This window comes from Chlorocebus sabaeus, chromosome 20, assembly GCF_047675955.1.
Source record: "Chlorocebus sabaeus isolate Y175 chromosome 20, mChlSab1.0.hap1, whole genome shotgun sequence".
In the NCBI taxonomy this organism is placed as follows: domain Eukaryota; kingdom Metazoa; phylum Chordata; class Mammalia; order Primates; family Cercopithecidae; genus Chlorocebus; species Chlorocebus sabaeus.
In genome coordinates this window covers 71,817,110-71,836,214 of record NC_132923.1, presented here as the reverse complement: position 1 = coordinate 71,836,214, position 19,105 = coordinate 71,817,110, and the positions used below count along the sequence as shown (strand labels likewise).

Below are 19,105 nucleotides of genomic sequence, written 5' to 3'. Positions count from 1 at the left end.
GGCTGGAGTGCTGTGGCACAATCACGGCTCAGTGCAGCCTCAACCTCCTGGGCACAAGTGATCCTCCCGCCTCATTCCCCCAAGTAGCTGAGATTACAGGCCCATGGCACCCTACTCAACTAATTTTTGTATTTGTTTGTATTATTTTGTTCCACTATGTCACCCAGGCTGGTCTTGAATTCCTGGGCTCAAGCAGTCCTCTAGCCTTGGCCTCCCAAAGTGCTGGAATTACAGGCATCAGCAACTGTGCATGGTCTATTTTGCTAATTTCTTACTGGGTTGTTTATTTTCTTCTTGCCGAATTTTAGACTTTTTAATATATTATGAATGCAAGGCCTTCATCAGATGTATGTTTTGCAAATATTTTCATTTCTCAGTGGTGTCTTTTGAAGAGCAGAAGTTTTAATTTTTATAAAGTTTTAACTTTATAAAAAATTTTTTTCTGTCATGTGCGAGAAATCTGCCTAATGGAAGGTTGCAAAGATTTTGCTCTGTTTTATTCAAGTTGTTGTATATAATGTGAAGTTAAGGTCAAATTTCATCTTTTTGCATGTGATTATTCAGCCGTTCCAGCACCTTCTGTTGAAAAGACTATTCTTTCCCCACTGAATTACTTGGCACGTTTCTTGAAAATCAATTGAACCAAAGTGTGGGCCGCACAATGGCTCAGGCCTGTAATCCCAGCACTTCGGGAGGGCAAGGAGGGCAGATCACCAGAGGTCCAGAGTTCAAGACCAGCATGGCCAACAGGGTGAAGCCCCATCTCTACTTAAAAAAATATGAAAATTAGCCAGGTGTGGTGGCACGCATCTGCAATCCCAGCTACTCAGGAGGCTGAGGCAGGAATATTGCTTGAACCCGGGAGGCAGAGGTTGCAGTGAGCCAAGATTGTGCCATTGCACTCCAGCCTGGGTGAGAGTGAGACTCTGTCTGAAAAATAACAACAACAACAAAGAAGTGTGAAGGTCTGCTACTGGACCTTCTATTCTTCCATTTATCTAAGTATCTATTGTTCTGTCTTTATAACGCTTTCTTGATTATGCTAGCATTGTAGTAAGATTTAGAATCAGGTAAATCCTTCAACTTTTTCTTTATCAAAATTGTTTCACTATTCTGGATTCTTTGTACTTTCATATACTTTTTTACCACATGAAAGTTATTAGCTTATTAATCTTCTTATGAAAAGTCCACACAGTGGCTGCAGATAATGTCATTGAAGCATCTTTATTCCTTTGGCTTTTGCCAACACCACCATTGGCCTTTGCAATGGTGAGTTTCTTTGTTCTGTTCTTGTGTTCTTTTTGAGGTCTTTTCTTCTCATCTAAGCCACATCTTGCAAGTCTATGTTTGGCTTCATTTTTCTTTGCATAACCCAAGGAATCATAAATCATGTCAAAGCCAGTTGTCCGGCCGGGCGCGGTGGCTCAAGCCTGTAATCCCAGCACTTAGGGAGGCCGAGACGGGCGGATCACGAGGTCAGGAGATCGAGACCATCCTGGCTAACACGGTGAAACCCCGTCTCTACTAAAAATACAAAAAACTAGCCGGGCGAGGTGGTGGGCGCCTGTAGTCCCAGCTACTCCGGAGGCTGAGGCAGGAGAATGGCGTGAACCCGGGAGGCGGAGCTTGCAGTGAGCTGAGATCCGGCCACTGCACTCCAGCCCGGGCTACAGAGCAAGACTCCGTCTCAAAAAAAAAAAAAAAAAAAAAAGCCAGTTGTCTTGCCACCACCAAAATGAGTTCTGAATCCAAATATATTCCCACCAGCAATATATGAGTTTCTCCATATGCTGGTCAACACTTGTTCACTTTTAGCCATTCTAGTAAGTGTGTAGTGGTATCTCATTTTGGTTTTAATTTGCATTTTTCTGATGACTTATGATGTTCAGCGTCTTTTTTATTTTGAGACAGAGTCTCACTCTGTCGCCCAGGCTGGAGTGCGGTGGTGTGATCTTGGCTCCCTGCAACCTCCACCTCCCAGGTTCAAGCAATTCCCATGCCTCAGCCAAGTAACTGACCAGTGTGGTCTTGTGCATTTTGGATAGTTTTCCCCAAATTTCTGTGTTTGGATACTGATAACTTTCCGGGGTGAAGGACATCAATGACCATTTGTTCATTCAAGAAGTTGACTGGTCATAAAGTTCCTGGTTCAGTTAGTTACTGTGTCATTCATGATGGCGATCAATCCTCAGGTAGCCAGTTCCATATAAATTTTAGGAATAACTTGTCAATTTAAGGAAAAAAGGGCTGGACGTGGTGGCTCATGCCTGTAATCTCAGCTCTTTGAGAGGCCAAGGCAGGAGGATTGCTTGAGCCCAGTAGTTCAAGACCAGTCTGGGCAATATAGTGAGACCCCTTCTCTAAAAATAATTTTTTTTTTGTAATTAGCCAGGCATGGTGGTGCACACCTGTAGTCTCAGCTACTTGGGTGCGCTGAAGTGGGAGGATTGCTTGAGCCTGGTAGTTTGAGACCAGCCTGGGCAATATAGTGAGACCCCTTCTCAAAAAAAAATTTTTTTTTTTTAAATTAGCCTGTCATGTTGGTACACACCTGTAGTCTCGGGTAGTTGAGGGGCTGAGGTGGGAGGATTGCTTGAGCCCAGGAGTTTGAGACCAGCCTGGACAATATAGTGAGACCCCTTATGTTTAAAAAATGTTTTTTAATTAGCCAGTCAGGGTGGTGCACACCAGTAGTCTCAGGTAGTTGAGGAGCTGAGGTGGGAGGATTGCTTGAGCTCAGGAGTTTGAGACCAGCCTGGACAATATAGTGAGACCCCTTATGTTAAAAAAATGTTTTTTAATTAGCCAGTCAGGGTGGTGCACAACTGTAGTCTCAGGTAGTTGAGGGGCTGAGGCGGGAGGATTGCTTGAGTCCAGGAAGTTGAGGCTGCAGTGAGCCATGATTGCACAACTGCATAGAGCAAGACTCTGTCTCAACAACAACAAAAATAGCCTATGAGGATTTTGACAGATACTACATTGAATTTATTTTATTTATTTATATATATATTTTTTTGAGAGACAGAGTCTTGCTCTGTCACCCAGGCTGAAGTGCAGTGGCATGATCATATAATATCTCACTGCTACCTCAAACTCCTGGGCTCATGGGATCCTCCCACCTCAGCCTCTGCAGTAGCTAGAACTACAGGCACATGCCACTATACCCAGCTAATTTTTTTTTTTTTTTTTTTTTTTTTGGTAGAGACAGTATCTCGCTATGTTGCCCAGGTTGGCCTCAAGCAACCTCCAGCCTTGGCCTCCCAAAGTGTTGGGATTACAGGCTTGAGCCACCACATTCAGCCTACACTGAATTTACACATCAATATTGGGAAATTGTCATCTTAACAATATTGAATCTTCCAACTCATGGATATCATATCTCTCCCATTTTGTGTAAGTCCTTTTAAATTTATCTTAGCAGTGTTTTGTACAAGTTTGCCTTTCTCTTGTCTAATTTATTCCTAAGTATCTTATTCTTTTGATGCTCATTAAACAGACTTACTAGTTTTGATACGTTTTTGTAGATTCTTTGCAATTTCTTACATACAAGATAATGTTGCTTGAGAATCACAATAGCTTTTAAACTCTTTGCTCACTGCCTCTCAATTAACCCTCTCACTCCATCTAGCACCCAAGACCATAGCCCAAAAATATCCGAATGCTTCTCTTCTAAGGATAGAGCTGTGTATCCTTAAATTTCTCCTAAAGATTGGAATGTTCCACCAACAGTAGTGTTGATCTTCTAGTATGGAAGTGTGCTACATCCATCTCTAGTACAAAGATAAACATGTCACAAGAACCATGCATTCATGCACTTAGGATTATTTTCCCCTTTGCCCCTGTGACTTGTGTGTATCTTTGCTTCAGTCATTGACCAACCATCCTACAGATGGCTATACTCTTTTAGATAAGTTTTAGGTAAGTTTCTGTCTGTAGTAATTTTGTCTTTGCTCAAATCTCAGACAGTTTTCTCATAGTTACCTCTTGACCACTGGGATATTTTTGGATCCTGATTCTGCCATTCAACATATTAGTTATTGCAACAAAATTCATGCTTTCTCATATTTGGGCAGTAAATCATAGTCTTTAGCCAAGTAAATTTTGAACAAAATTCTTATAGCAGAGACAGACCACTGTGGCATGGCATTGGAGACCTTCTCTCTGGTTGCCTTTGATCAGCAATTAGTACTCTTTAGGAATGATTGCTCTGCTAATTACACATGAACTTACCTATGCTTCCTTTCTTCAACTGTAAAATGAGGATAATAATAGTACTCTCCTCACAAGACTGTTGTAAGGATTAGATGACCAAACATATGTAATGAAGCCACAGTAGTACCTACCACAGAGAAGTGCGCAAGAAAGTGAGTCATGTTGGGCATTGTGGCTCATGGCTGTAATCTCAGCACTTTGGGAGGTCGAGGTGGGAGGATCACTTGAGCTCAGGAGTTCAAGACCAGCCTGGGCAACATAGGGAGACTTCATCTCTAAAAAAAAAGAAAGAAAGTGAGTCATTATTATTTGGGGAAGAAAGAAAAGACTCTACAGTCAATAGCGTGCATCCTTAGACAAGTTATTTAACTCTTATCAGTTTCTTCATCTTAAAATAATTGTAAAAACAGTGCCTTATTCATAAGGTTTTTGTGAGAATTAAATGAAATAATGCAGATAGAGTAACACCATGCACGACACTCAATCAGTATTTGTTGCAATGATAATTACTGACATTCAATTTGTACACATTTTTATCTCCCCTCCACTGCAATCCTCCTGTCAAATTATTTCCAAAAGCTTGAGGATATTTGGACACATTACATTTATAGCACTTCGCTGATCAACCTACTTGATAACTTAGTAGCCAGTTTAGAGTATTATGGTTAATTTAAGTCATTATTTATTTATTTATTTATTTATTTTTATTTTTTTGAGACAGAGTCTTACTCTATCACCCAGGCTGGAGTGCAATGGCGCAATCTTGGCTCGCTGCAACCTCCGCCTCCCGGGCTCAAGTGATTCTTCTGCATCAGCCTCCTGAGCAGCTGGGATTACAGGTACTCACCACCATGCCCAGCTAATTTTTGTATTTTTAGTAGGATGGGGTTTCACTATGTTGACCAGGCTGGTCTCAAACTCCTGACCTCGTGATCTACCCACAGATCATGGCCTCCCAAAGTGCTGGGACTACAGGCGTGAGCCACCACACCCAGCTAAGTCATCTTTTAAAATTCTTCTAAAATTCTAAAATGCAAGCAAAATTCTTATTTAAATGTTTTATTTATTTATTTATTTATTTATTTATTTATATTTTTATTTTTTTGAAACGGAGTCTCGCTCTGTCCCCCAGGCTGGAGTACAGTGGCATGATCTTGGCTCACTGTTTAATTTATATATATACACATATATGTATACAAATATATAACGGCCAGAATGTTAATTTTGGGTTCATTTTATGAGACTCTAGACTTGTATGTTGTATATGCTATATGTAGTGTTTATAAGAGTACTCTGGGGATCAGCCCTTGAAAAATTGTGTTCATTTTATAGGCTATGAGGCACAGTTTGATTATTCAAAGTTATTATGAAGGTATATGTTTGATTTTATCACTGCTTCTTCCTTTGATTTATTTGGTGCTGAGAATGTAGCTCAGGAATGCAACCACCAATGACAGAGCTGTTTCTATGAGAAAATAGTCTGCCCCTCAGTGATCAATTGTGATATGGAATCTAGGACTCACTGTGGTGAAAGCAGTTGCTGCTTGCCAAATCACAACACTCCCTGTGTGTTAGGAAAAGACATCCCAAATCTGAAAGGTAGGATTTCCAAAAAACAATTCAGAAGTTAATGCCTCATAGCAACTAAGAAGTAAGACTTGATTTTTTGGTGTAGTTTTTTCAAAGTACTACATGTCAAATTTTCTAAAAGTATCTGTGTGTGTGGGTAATACAAAATGTTGCAAGTCGGAACCACTTGGATTTTATTTTCTATCCTGTGCACTGTTAAAAAGAATTGGGGCGCATTACCTATCAATTTTATTTCTTTTTTTCCTCAAAATGCAGATAATAATTACAAAAGATTAAATGATAAATATAAAGTACAGAACATAGTACCTGGCACATGGTAGGTGCTCAATAAATGTTTCCTTCCTTTTTCATTGTCATTGATGGTCCATTACAAAATATATATTAAAAGAAAAGATGCTGAAAGCCTGGTAGATTTGGGTACTTCTATGTCAAAGATACCATTCATGGCCTTTCATAAGTGATTCAAAAAATTAACATGTGCCTCAACTTCTACCTTGCTGTGAACTCTTGAAAGGCGGCAACAAATCCTTTTAGAGTTTCTTACAACAGAGAAAATCCAACTGTGATCTACAGAATATTGGCTCCTCTGTTTTGTTCTTAGATTTCCTCTCAACAGTTGCTTGCTGTGGTTTCTTAGGTTACAGGTACAATTAGTGAACTAAGGATTTAAGGTATGAGGCTTATTATTATTATTGGCTTTAATGTAACTATGGCTTATGCCTTATTATTTCTGGACTTAAGTCATCACTGTCATTATCAGGCCTGCTGATCATCAGTCATTTCAGGGCCAAAAATAACAAAAGCACCAGAAACTGAAATACTGAAGACAATATAATCAACTCTGTTATTCAAGGACTTATTATTTCAAATCTCCGATTTAGAATTTGTTAGAATTTCCCAACTGGATGCGCATTTGAGTGTAACTTTGTTATGTGAGTAGCAAAATACTTTGCAAAGCCAAATAATAAACAAGATTGCAGGAGGAATGTTCAACCTGCTAAAGAAAACAGTAGGATGAGAACATTGAGAACCCATAGAAGTTTCCATTTACTTAAAGAATTAGAAGCATGCATGTATACACTAAGATACCACAATATATTTGGCTGATCTATTTTCTTCTCTGTCTCCCTCATTAGACTTGGCTTTTTTGAGAATAGGAACAAAGTTCCTGTAAGAGTAGGTTTTTGTACATGTTAGCTAAATTAGTAGGTCCTTCAGTGCTGCGTGGATGGCTTAGGTGTTAATCATATTCATGAATCTCTTACCAAACACACACACACACACACACAGACACACAGGTGCAAAATTCTGTCAGTAGGATTCACTGAGCTGGAGTTAGGATTGCAAGAGGTTTGTTGGGGATAATTATGCCTATAAAAGATAAGAGTGGGGAAGAAGCAGGATTGTGTAGGAAAAGCCTCAGACCACGATGTGGATCTGAGAATGTCTTGGTTGACCCTCTGGAAAGTTCTGGAACAAAGATAACTCATTAGAAAAGCCCCACATTAGGCAAAAATAGCCAGACCCTAGTATCCCTACCATGCTTAGTTATTGACTGGGGGATGGCCAAGAAGAGCATGACCTCAGCTCAATAGCTGAGACAGATCCTGCAGATGCTAACAAATGGAGGCTATTGGCTAACTGCACTGCTTGCAGCTGAGCAGCAACTTCTTTCTTAAAGGAAGATCTGAGTGATGCACCTTTGTGGTTACCACAAGCCCTGAGATAATGAACCTCCCTCATAACACAAATTCAGATATGAGGTGATTGACTCTGATTGCCACTTCCAAAAACGTCTGCCCACCTCTTCTCTGAGGAAGCATGAACAGAAAGTCTTGGGTGGACAAAGACAGAGAGCTGTATTTCACTGAGTCCCCAGGGTCTGGAAACTTGGTTGACAATAAGAGAATCAGCCAACTGGAAGATTCGGTGAATTGCTACTGTTGAAACCCAGCCAGGGCCAGATGTGGTGGCTCACGCCTGTAATCCCAGCACTTTGGGAGGCCGAGGTAGAAGGATTGCTTGAGCCCAGGAGTTCAAGACCAGTCTGTGTAACACAGCAAGACCTCTACAGATAATTTTTAAAATTAGCCAGACGTGGTGATACACACCTGTGGCCCAGCTACTTGGGAAGCTGAGGTGGGTGGATTGTTTTAACCTGGGTGGTCATGGCTGTGGTGAGCCATGATTGCACCACTGCACTCCAGCCTGGGTGACAGAACGAGACCTCATCTAAAAGGAAGGATGGAAGGAAGGGAGGGAAGGAGGGAGGGAGGGGTGTGGTGGCTCACACCTGTAATCCCAGCACTTTGGGAGGCCCAGGTGGGCAGATCATGAGGTCAGGAGTTCGAGACCATCCTGGCTAACACGGTGAAACCCCGTCTTTACTAAAAATACCAAAAAATTAGCCGTGTGTGGTGGTGGGCGCCTGTAGTCCCAGCTACTTGGGAGGCTGAGGCTGGAGAATGGCATGAACCCGGGAGGCGGAGCTTGCCTTGAGCCAAGATCGTGCCACTGCACTCCAGCCTGGGCAACAGAGCAAGACAAGAAAGAGAAAGAAAGAAAGAAAGAGAGAAAGAGAGAAAGAGAGAAGGAAAAAGAGAAAGGTCGAGAGAAGAGAGAGAGAGGAAGAAAAGAAAGAAAGAAAAGAATGAAAGAAGAAAGAAAGAGAAAGAAAAAGAAAGAAAGAAAGAAAGAAAGAAAGAAAGAAAGAAAGAAAGAAAGAAAGAAAGAAAGAAAGAAAGGAAGGAGAAAGAAGGAAAATCCAGCCAGCCACAGTTCCCAGAATCATTTTCATGAATATTTAAAGTAGAGAGGACAGTCACTAATAGGAAGTGCTAAACCACAGCCAGGGGATGGATGGCACCAACTGACTCCCCTCCCGAGTCTTCCCCAGCCAGCTGCTCAGGTTTTTCCTGGTTGTTTCAGTAATCTCATAGTATCAAGGCCCCACATTTCTTTTCTTTCTTTCTTTCTTTTCTGTGAGACAGGGTCTCTGTCACCCAGACTGGAGTGCAGTGGGGCAATTATGGCTCCCTGGGTGATCCTCACACCTCAGCTTCCCAAGTAGCTAGGACTACAGGCACACACCGTCACACCCAGCTAATGTTTGTATATTTTATAGAGATAGAATGTTGCCATGTTGCACAGGCTGGTCTTGAATTCCTGCACTCAGGTGATCTACTTGCCTCAACCTCCCAAAATGCTGAGATTACAGGCATGATCCACCATGCCTGGCTTTCTTTTCTTTTTTTTTCGGGCGGGGGGACGGCATCTCACTCTGTTGCCCAGGCTGGAGTGCAGTGGTGCAAACTTGGCTCACTGCAATCTCTGCCTCCAGTGTTCAAGCACTTCTTGTGCCTCAGCCTCACAAGCAGCTGGGACTACAGGTGCACGCCAGCACGCCCAGGTAATGTTTGCATTTTTTGGTAGAGACAGGGTTTCAACATGTTGATCAGGCTGGCCTTGAACCTGACCTCAAGTGATCTGCCCACCTCGGCCTCCCAAAGTGCTAGGATTACAGGCGTAAGCCCCCATGCCCTGGCCTTTGTTTTCAATTATACAAGTCAAACATTCTCTTTGCAGAAAATGTAGACAGTACAACTTATTCTGCAGAATAAAATAAGTCACTCATAATATCACATCCCAGAAACAATTATTCTCAATTTTGTTTTCCAGTCACATTCATAACAAAATATACCCCCTCCTCCCTCCAGTGATCTAATGTCATATACATTTTCCAAAGACAGGCCATTCTTGCAGCCTGCCTGGACTGAGAAGCTGGCAGTGCTAGGGTCAGATGGCAGAGTGCTGAGAGGAAGAAGAGTGGATGGGGGATACAGAGTAATCACCTTCCAGAGTTCTTTTTTGATTGGGTACTCTTTGAGGGTAGATCTGAGCATCCTGGGGCCTCATGTTGAAATGACCTCTGTTGTCTTTTTGGCCTGGAGGCAGGCAGAGCAAGTAGATGTTCTTGGGTGTGGGAAAACCTGGGGGTAAGGCAAATCCATTCCCTGTACCCATCCGTGTGTATGACCACCACCCAAGCCACCATGCAGAATTGCAGACAGACTCCTTTAGTTAATACTAAGTCCTTATTGTGTAATAGAATATTTTTTCTTGCCCTCAAGAAGTTTAAAGTCTAGTGAGAGAGACAGGAAAACTGACCTTTAAAATACATCATGCTGTGGCCAGGTGTGGTGGTGCATGCCTGTAATCCTAGCACTTTAGGAGGCCAAGACGGGTCGATCACTCGCGTTCAGGAGTCCGAGACCAGTCTGGGCAACATGGTGAAACCCTGTCTCTATTTTAAAAATTAATTTAAAAAGATTAAAATATATCATGCTTTGGATGTGGTGGCTCCCATCTGTAATCCCAGTACTTCGGGAGGCAAAGGCGAGAGGATCATTTGATTACAGGAGTTCAAGACCAGCCTGGGCAACATAGTAAGACCCCATCTCTACAAAAAAGTTTTAAAAATTAGCCAGATGTGGTGACCCATAACTATGGTCCCGGGTACTTGCGAGGACAAGTTGGGAGGATGGCTTGAGCCCAGGAGGTCAAGGCTGTAGTGGTCTGTGATTGTGCCACTGCACTCCAGCCTGGGTGACAGAGTGAGACCCTGTCTCAAAAATTTTCTAAAAATTAAAAAATAAAATACATCATGCTATTTGCTAAATAGCAAGATGTGTATGATACTGTGAGGGACGAGGGAGTAAACACTGTAACATATAAGTCAGAACATGATGAATAAGTTGGCATTCAAGGGAAAAGGGCATTCAAGGATGACAGGAAGCTAAGACACAAGACAATGAGAGATAGGCGGCTTGGGGATGAGAATTAGGCTCAGTGAAACCAAAAAACAGGTATGGAAGGGGCAGGGTTTTGGGGTGATGGATTTCACTATATCAGGTGAATGCCTTTCAGGTATTAGGCTACGGGTATTTTGTTGTTGTTGTTGTTGGTTTTGTTTGTTTGTTTTTGAGATGGAGTCTCGCTCTGTCACCGAGACTGGAGTGCAGTGGTGCGATCTTGGCTCACTGTAACCTCTACCTCCCAGGTTCAAGTGATTCTCCTACCTCAGCCTCCTGAGTAGCTGGGATTATAGTGCATGGCAATTAATTTTTGTATTTTTAGTAGAGATGGAGTTTCACTATGTTAGCTGGGCTGGTCTCTAACTCCTGACCTCAAGTGATCTGCCCACCTTAGCCTCCCAAAGTGCTGTGATTACAGACATGAGCCACCATGCCCGGCCATAACATTTAATGAGATGGAATCTCTGCTTCCAGTCAGGCCACAGTCTGGTTGAGAAGGCCCCTGAAGTGATGTTTGAGACCCAGCAGCATCACTAATTCTGAGAGTTCCACTATAGCAGTTCTCGGTGTCCATCTCAAGCCCGTTAAGCATTTAGTAACACCAAATTATTAGACTTTCCTTCTAAGAGAATTTACATCTGAAATATAACAATTAACCAACTAATTTAATTTTTAATAACTCTTTGATAAACTCTAGGCTCATAGTTTTAAAATGTATTTAATGCACACATATTGCATCCCCCCCAAAATTCATATGTTGAAGCCCTAATCCCTGGTACTGCAGAATGTGACTGTATTTGGAGATAGGGTCTTTAAAAAGGTGATTAAGTTAAATGAGAGCATTAGGGTCAGCTCTAATCCAAACTGACTTTATAAGAGGAAATTTGTACACACAGAGAGACACCAGTGGAGTGTGTGCACAGAGCAAGGATCATGTGAGGACACAGGGAGAAGATGGCCATCTGTAAGCCAAGATGAAATCTCTTCAAAAGAAACCAATCCTGCTGACACTTTGATGTTGGACTTCTAGCCTCCAGAACTGTGAGAATATAAATTTAGTTTAAGCCAACTAGTTGGTGGTACTTTGTTATGGCAGCCCTTGCAAACTAATAGATATATGATCCTGCCAGTAAAATGCATATGTACATGCATTTTAAAATGTACTCATGGTTTCCCTGTGTTAAAAAGTCTGTACCTCATCTTATAGAAATCAGGAACCATTGAGATAGTTTTTGAGCAAAGGAGTGACAGGACCAGATCTGTGTTCTAGAAAGAGAATTCTGATGTGAACTAGGAGAATGAGTTGGAAAGGTGGTGATATGGTTTAGCTGTGTCCCCACCCAAATCTCATCTTGAATTTCCATGTGTTGTGGGAGGGATCTGGTGGGAGGTAATTGAATCATGAGGGCAAGTCTTTCCTGTGTTGTTCTTGTGATAATGAATAAGTCTCATGAGATCTGGTGGTTTTAAAAATAGGAGTTCCCCTGCACAAGCTCTTTCCCTCTTTGCCTGCTGCCATCCATGTAGGACATGACTTGCTCCTCCTTGCCTTCCACTATGATTGTGAGGCTTCTCCAGCCACATGGAACTGTAAGTCCAATTAAACGTCTTTCTTTCATAAATTTCCCAGTCTCGGGTATGTCTTTATCAGCAGCGTGAAAACAAACTAATACTGAGACTGAGGGTAGGAAATCTGACAAGGAGGCTGCTGCCATCAGTAGAGTCACCAATCCCTTGACGAAAGGCCCTGAAACATTCAGAGGGTATGCTGAGGGCAGGGGTGCAAAGTGGGGTTTACCCTGGGGAAGGAAAGGCATTTTGCACAATATTACCCATTGACCTGAATTTAAACTTTCGTCATGGCATAGGCTAGCCTTGGTGACAAAGCATTTGAGGGAAGCTGACTTTGCTTGTGCAGGAGATCCCTAAGTGTTGGACACCAGTCTCTTACAGAGAGCTGTGTGTTTCTTTTTCAGATATTTGCTGTTCTTGGCCAGGCCTGTAACCTCAGTACTATGGGAGGCCAAAGCAGGAGAATTGCTTGAAGCCAGGAGTTGGAGGCTGCAGTGAGCTAAGAAGTTGCCGCTGCACTCCAGCCTGAATAGCAGAGCAAGGCCCTGACCAAAAAATAAAAATAAAAATGAAAAGATTTAAAAAATTAATTTTCTGTTCTTTACTTGGCCTGCCAACTGAGATATCTACTGGTAGCCTAGGAAAAATTACTTCTTAGGTAGATAGTTAAGAGATTTTATAAATTTACCACATGGGAAAAAGAAATAGTTTGGGGCTTGACATTAAGATACCAGGTTCAAACTCTGGGTGTTTTCCAGACTAGCAATTTGATATTGTTTAGATCGTTTTACTTCTCTGGGCCTTAAGCTGCTGATTGGTAAAATGAAGAGAGGAAGAAAAACAATTCTTCAGTTTTCTTATATCCAAGGCACTGTATACTGAAGATGTTCCTAATTAGAGGGTGTTTATACTATTTAATACTCAGAAAAACTGTGAAATATTACTATCCTCATTTGACAGATGAAAAAACTAAGGTTTGTCCGGGAAGCCAGCATTCAAACTCATGTGTCAAGCTCTAAACCCACAATTTCTAAGGCTCCTTCTAATTCCAAAATGCTGTAATTCATGTGCAGTACCTGGAACATTTTAGGCTGAATAAACGCTAATGTCTAATCAAGCCACAATAGTAAAAACAATAGGTTTTCCAGTGATTACTAAGTGGCTGCAAAAGAAGCACTCATCCAGCAGGGAAATATAGTTTCTCACTGGCAGAGAATGTAACAGGTAAAGGGAGGCCAACAATAAGTCAGCAATTTTTCAGGAGCAAATGACATTTTCTCAAGTTGAAATTGTAGAACTCTGTAGTCTGGAATTTGACTCAAACTCTGGGACAAGTGCTCTAGGAATGGTGAAAATAAATGCCCTAAATCATGTTAGACCCAGTTAATCTGGGTCTAACATGGGGCATCTTCTGATGCTGCTGCTAAAAGGCTCTCCTCCAATACTAACATGAAGCAGAGAAGAATAATCCAGGTCCCCTAATTTCAAGTCTAGTGTCCTTTCATTGTCCTCAAGTAGCTTATACCTGGGTTGAGGAAACATACAACTCTTATCTGTTCTTTATTCATTCATCCACTCAACAAGCACTTATCAAGCACTGTCTATATGTTAACACAGAGTTGTGTATGGGGACATAAAAGCAAGATCCCACTGGGCACAGTGGCTCATGCCTGTAATCCCAGCAATTTGGGAGGCCGAAGTGAGTGGATTCCCTGAGGTCAAGAGTTTGAGACAAGCCTGGCCAACATGGTGAAACCCCATCTCTACTAAAAATACAAAAAATTAGCTGGGCATGGTGGCAGGTGCCTGTAATCCCAGCTACTCGGGAGGCTGAGGCAGGTGAATTGTTTGAACCCAGGAGGCAGAGGTTGCAGTGAGCCAAGATCGTACCACTACACTCCAGCCTGGGCAACAAGAGCAAAACTCCATCTCAAAAAAAAAAAGCAAGGCCCCTGTCTCATGTGTCCGTGTGAAGAGACCACCAAACAGGCTTTGTGTGAGCAACATGGCTATTTATTTCACCTGGGTGCAGGCAGGCTGAGTCTGAAAAGAGAGTCGGCAAAGGATGGTGGATTATCGTTAGTTCTTACAGGTTTTGGGATAAGCGGTGGAGTTAGGAGCAATGTTTTGCAGGCAGGGGGTGGATCTCACAAGTACATTCTCAAGGGTGGGGAGAATTACAAAGAATCTTCTTAAGGGTGGGGAAGATTATAAAGTACATCAGTTAGAGTGGGGCAGAAACAAATCACAATGGTGGAATGTCATCAGTTAAGGCTATTTTCACTTATTTTGTGGATGTTTAGTTGCTTCAGGCCATCTGGATGTATACGTGCAGGTCACAGGGGATATGATGGATTAGCTTGGGCTCAGAGGCCTAACAGTCCCCTTGCTGCTGGGCGCAGTGGCTTACGCCTATAATCTCAGCCCTGTGGGAGGCTGAGGCAGGAGGATCACTTGAGCCCAGGAGTTCAAGACCAACCTGGGCAACAGGATGAAAACCCATCTCTACCAAAAATACAAAAATTAGGTGGGCATGGTGGTGAGTGCCTGTAATCCCAGCTATTCTGGAGACCGAGGCAGGAGACTTGCTTGAACCCAGGAGGCAGAGGTGGTGGTGAGCAGAGATTCCGCCACTGCACTCCAGGCTGGGCAACAAAGGGAGACCCTATCTCAAAAAAAATAAGAAGAAGAAGAAGAAAGAAAGAAAATAAATAAAGAAAGAAAAGCAAAGCAGGGTCCCCTGCTTAGCAGGGGTTTATGGTTTTGATGGGGGAAACAAGGAAAGCAACAAGAACAGAGGGGAGCCCAGGAAATCATGGGTACACAGAGGTGGGACATTCTGCTTAGACTGCAGAGGGAGGTAACCAGGAAAGAATTCCAGGAAGTGTCACTCGAGTAGAGTCCTGAAAGATGAGCTTGGAGAAAACCCAAGCAGAGTCGGAGAGAAAAGCTCCTGCCTAGACATGGAGACACGAAAAAACATGGCACCTGCAGGAAGGGCAAGTCATTTGAAATACAGTGGTGGGAGAAAATGTTATTGCTATTGTGTGGTTTTTACACAAGTACATTAGGAGTTCAGCGAAAGGAGACATTTTTAACCCCAGTAATGATAATAGCTTACATTTTTTATAGCACTTTACAGTCTGACAAAAGAGTCTCTACCTTATCTTATGGGTTTGACCATTTCATAGATAAGGCAAATGAGGGTCAGGAGGTCAAATGCCTTGGGCATAGCCTTACAGGAAGTGAGTGGCAAGGCTGAATCAAAAGCTCAGGGATTTTCCTTCCCAATTCAGAATGGGATGGAGTGTCAGAGGACTCTTGGTGAGATCAGCTGTGTTTTGCCCTAACTCTGTGCTCACAGAACCACACAAGGGGCCGCCTAGGGACGGGAGTGTCTCAGTTTAGGGGGTTCTACCAGACAGGAAGGAGCTAAATTTTAGAGACCCATGACAAGACCACAACATCTATCCAGGACATAACACCTCCTGGAGCCGTGAAAAGAGTTCTGGCCTCTGTGGAAGCGCTTATCTTCTAATTCATTCTGTTTCTATGTATTTATTTTATTTTTAGAGACAGGGTTTTGCTCTGTCATCCAGGCTGGAGTACAGTGGCATGATCCTAGCTCTCTCTAGCCTTGAACTCCTGGGCTCAAGTGATCCTCCCACCTCAGCCTCCCAAGCAGCTGGGACTACAGGTATGCACCAGTACCTCTGGCTAAGGTTTTTAAATTTTTTGTAAAGACAGGGTCTCACTATGTTGCCAAGGCTGGTCTTGAACTCCTGGCCTCAAGTGATCCTCCCACCTCAGCTTCTCAAACTGTTGAGATTACAAGCATGATCCACTATGCCCGGCCCTATTCTGTTTCTAATAAAAGGGCATTACTTGTCTCTGTACCCCATTGTCTTCATTTGCCAAATAGAGACAATAGCAAGACCATTTCTGCCCTCCCTGTCTCTCAGGAAGGACATTTCATAACTCTGGGGAGCCCTGAACATTCAGGGATGGCCATTGGTGCTCATTGCAGGGGTATCACGTCAGGGTTATAAAGGTGAGAGAAAGGTTTTTAAAGTGCAGGTGTTTCACAAATGCAAGACAATACTTTTATCTGTTTGGAATGGGCTGTACTTAGGAGCTGGGGAAGAGGAAAAGGGAACGGTTTCAGGCAGTTCTACTAGGTTGGTGCAAAAGTAATTGCAGTTTTGGCAATTACTTTAATGGCAAAAACTGAAATTACGTTTACACCAATACTTCACTCCTCACCTTTATCCCTGTAGCAGGGGCTGCAGGTGGGCCCCCCATATTCCTTGACCTTAACTGCTTCCATGGTTGCCAGCCTGAATACTAATTGCCAGCACCTGGGTCTCTTTGCCCAGGGGTGTTCTCTGGTTGCCAGTGATCACTATGCCTTCGCCTGCTGCAGGCTGGAAGCACCATGGGGCTAGCTCTCCCTGACAGTGGATCTCAATCATTGCCAAATGGGATTTGGTAGATAAGTACCCTGGCTCCTTCCTTTTTGTTTGTTTAGACTTTCGAATAATTTTTTGTAGTAAAATGTAAAATCTACCATCTTAACCATTTAAACGTACAGTTCAGTGGCATTAAGTACATTCACCTTTTTGTGTAACCACCACCACCATCCATCATCCATCTCCTGAACATTTTCATCTTCCCAAACTGAAACTCTGTACCGTGAAACAATAACTCCTCATTGCCTCCTTCTCAGCCCCTGGCAAACACCATTCTACTCCTAGACTACTTTCAGACTCTGTTTCTTCTTCCATTTAATAAAAGACAGTCCACTGCTGACCAATGGGATTGTTTCTATATGTGGAGGCCTTCTCGCAAACATGTGATTGAGTTTTTTGTGGAGAACGGTAATAGGAAATGGGATTGTAGAAAGAAGAGAGAGACAAAACTGGATGAGGGTTTCATACTGGGTGTTGCATCCACAGGTCTCAGCAACCCTGCACGGGTCTGCCCAATTCTTGTGCATCAAAAGTTGATCTTGTGAGCCATTTCCATGCGTAGATCCATCAGCACCTTTTGTAGCTTTCCCCTGTCGCTGGCAGCATGGCTTCTCATAGTACTGCCGAGGCTTAGTGCCCTCAATCAGCCTATCCATAGTGAGGATTCTGCTTAGGGTCCTGTATGCACCTTCCATGTTCCTTTCCCATACCGTCACAGTCCTGGCAATGAACTTCAGATGTTTTGCCATGACCTTGGATTTAACTCTCTGCTCTGCAGGACCTGGTGTGTTCAGTACCTAGCTGACCCGAAGGCTTCTCCTCTTTCCTCTTTTGTGGGGGTAACTACACTGGTTCCTGGAGTTCTCCAGCAGAATTAAGCTCTGGTTGCCTCTAGTGATGACTTGCTTGGTAACACAATTTTTACTGGTATCTGTTCCTTCCCTACCTTACTTCTCCACTGTTCTACCAGCATTTCCTGGGATCACTTCCCAAATAAACAACTTGCACTCCGTTGCTTGTCTCATGGTTTGCTTCTGGGGAAACCCAAACCAGGATGACCCCTCCCTGAGTTGTATGCTGCTTTCAACATTGTGGAAGGGGTTGGAGAGAAAAACTGGGGGGAGATTCAGAAAAATAATTTATTTATTCATTCATACTTTCTACACCCAGCAAATACTTATTAAGCATCTATTTCATGCCAAGCACTGTGCTAGGTACTGGCTAGAAACCCCATCTCTTAGGACCTTGAGGAATCCCCCATCACTTGAATCCTAGCTCACATAGGCTAACCCCATCTCTGTGGATTGCAGATGGGAGTGTTATTAGAGGAGACTTCATGTGAAGAAGGTGGGGCCCCGAAAAAAGGAGGAAAAAATAGAAGTTCTGGGAATGTGTGGAAGGGAAATGGACAAGAGGAAATAATGGTCAGTGGGGAGAATGAAATTCACAAATGAAAGGAGCACAGGCCGGGCTCGGTGGCTCAAGCCTGTAATCCCAGCACTTTGGGAGGCCGAGACGGGCAGATCACCAGGTCAGGAGATCAAGACCATCCTGGCTAACACGGTGAAACCCCGTCTCTACTAAAAAGTACAAAAAAACTAGCCGGGCGAGGTGGCGGGCGCCTGTAGTCCCAGCTACTCCGGGAGGCTGAGGCAGGAGAATGGCGTGAACCCGGGAGGCGGAGTTTGCAGTGAGCTGAGATCCGGCCACTGCACTCCAGCCCAGGCGACAGAGCGAGACTCCGTCTCAAAAAAAAAAAAAAAAGAAAGAAAGGAGCACAGTCATACCTGTGTTCTTGGGGGGCCCCTGAGTCTTGGATGATCAACTGTCAGAACAGAAAAGAGCCTTAGAGGCCACAAGTAACTCCCCTTCATTTTACTTCTGGAAAACTGAGGACCAAAGACAAAATCATTTCGTCGACCCCTTGTGCAGTGAGTGCTTTTCTCTTGAGGGAAATAAGGCAGTATCCGTCTTTCTTAAACTTTTTCATTATTGCTGCCTGTCCAGGAACCTTTTTAGACATTTTTCCTAATCACTTCCTCTAATGAAATGTTAATACCACAGATACATTGTATCTCTGTTGTGTGGTATAGATAGATTTGTTTGTCTGCTATATCTATTAAAAAGTAAGATATTTTTCCAACCCCTGAGAACTACATTTGCCCTCTTGGGCGTGATATTACCCCTGTCGAGAATGTGGGAACTAGAGAGGCCAAATGTGGCCAGGTTACTGAGGCCTTAATAGTTAGACAGAGAAACTGAATTTAGTAGAGTAAGCAATAAGGAGCCATAGTAGGTTCCTGAGCAAGAGCATGTGGTGAGGAAAAATGTGAAGAGCCTACTCCACATAGTAGTGTCTACCAAACACTACGTGCCAGCTACTCTGTTAGCACCACAGAAATCACGGAGGACAAGGCAGACATGGCTCTCCTATGTCCTTACGGGCGA

At 43.1% G+C, this 19,105-nt stretch overlaps 1 pseudogene; it reads right to left on the bottom strand.

Annotated features, from left to right (window-relative positions):
- Positions 1-16,657: 16,657 nt before the first annotated feature.
- LOC119626208 (small ribosomal subunit protein bS21m-like) lies at positions 16,658-17,717 on the bottom strand (annotated as a pseudogene).
- Between the last annotated feature and the right edge of the window lie 1,388 nt (positions 17,718-19,105).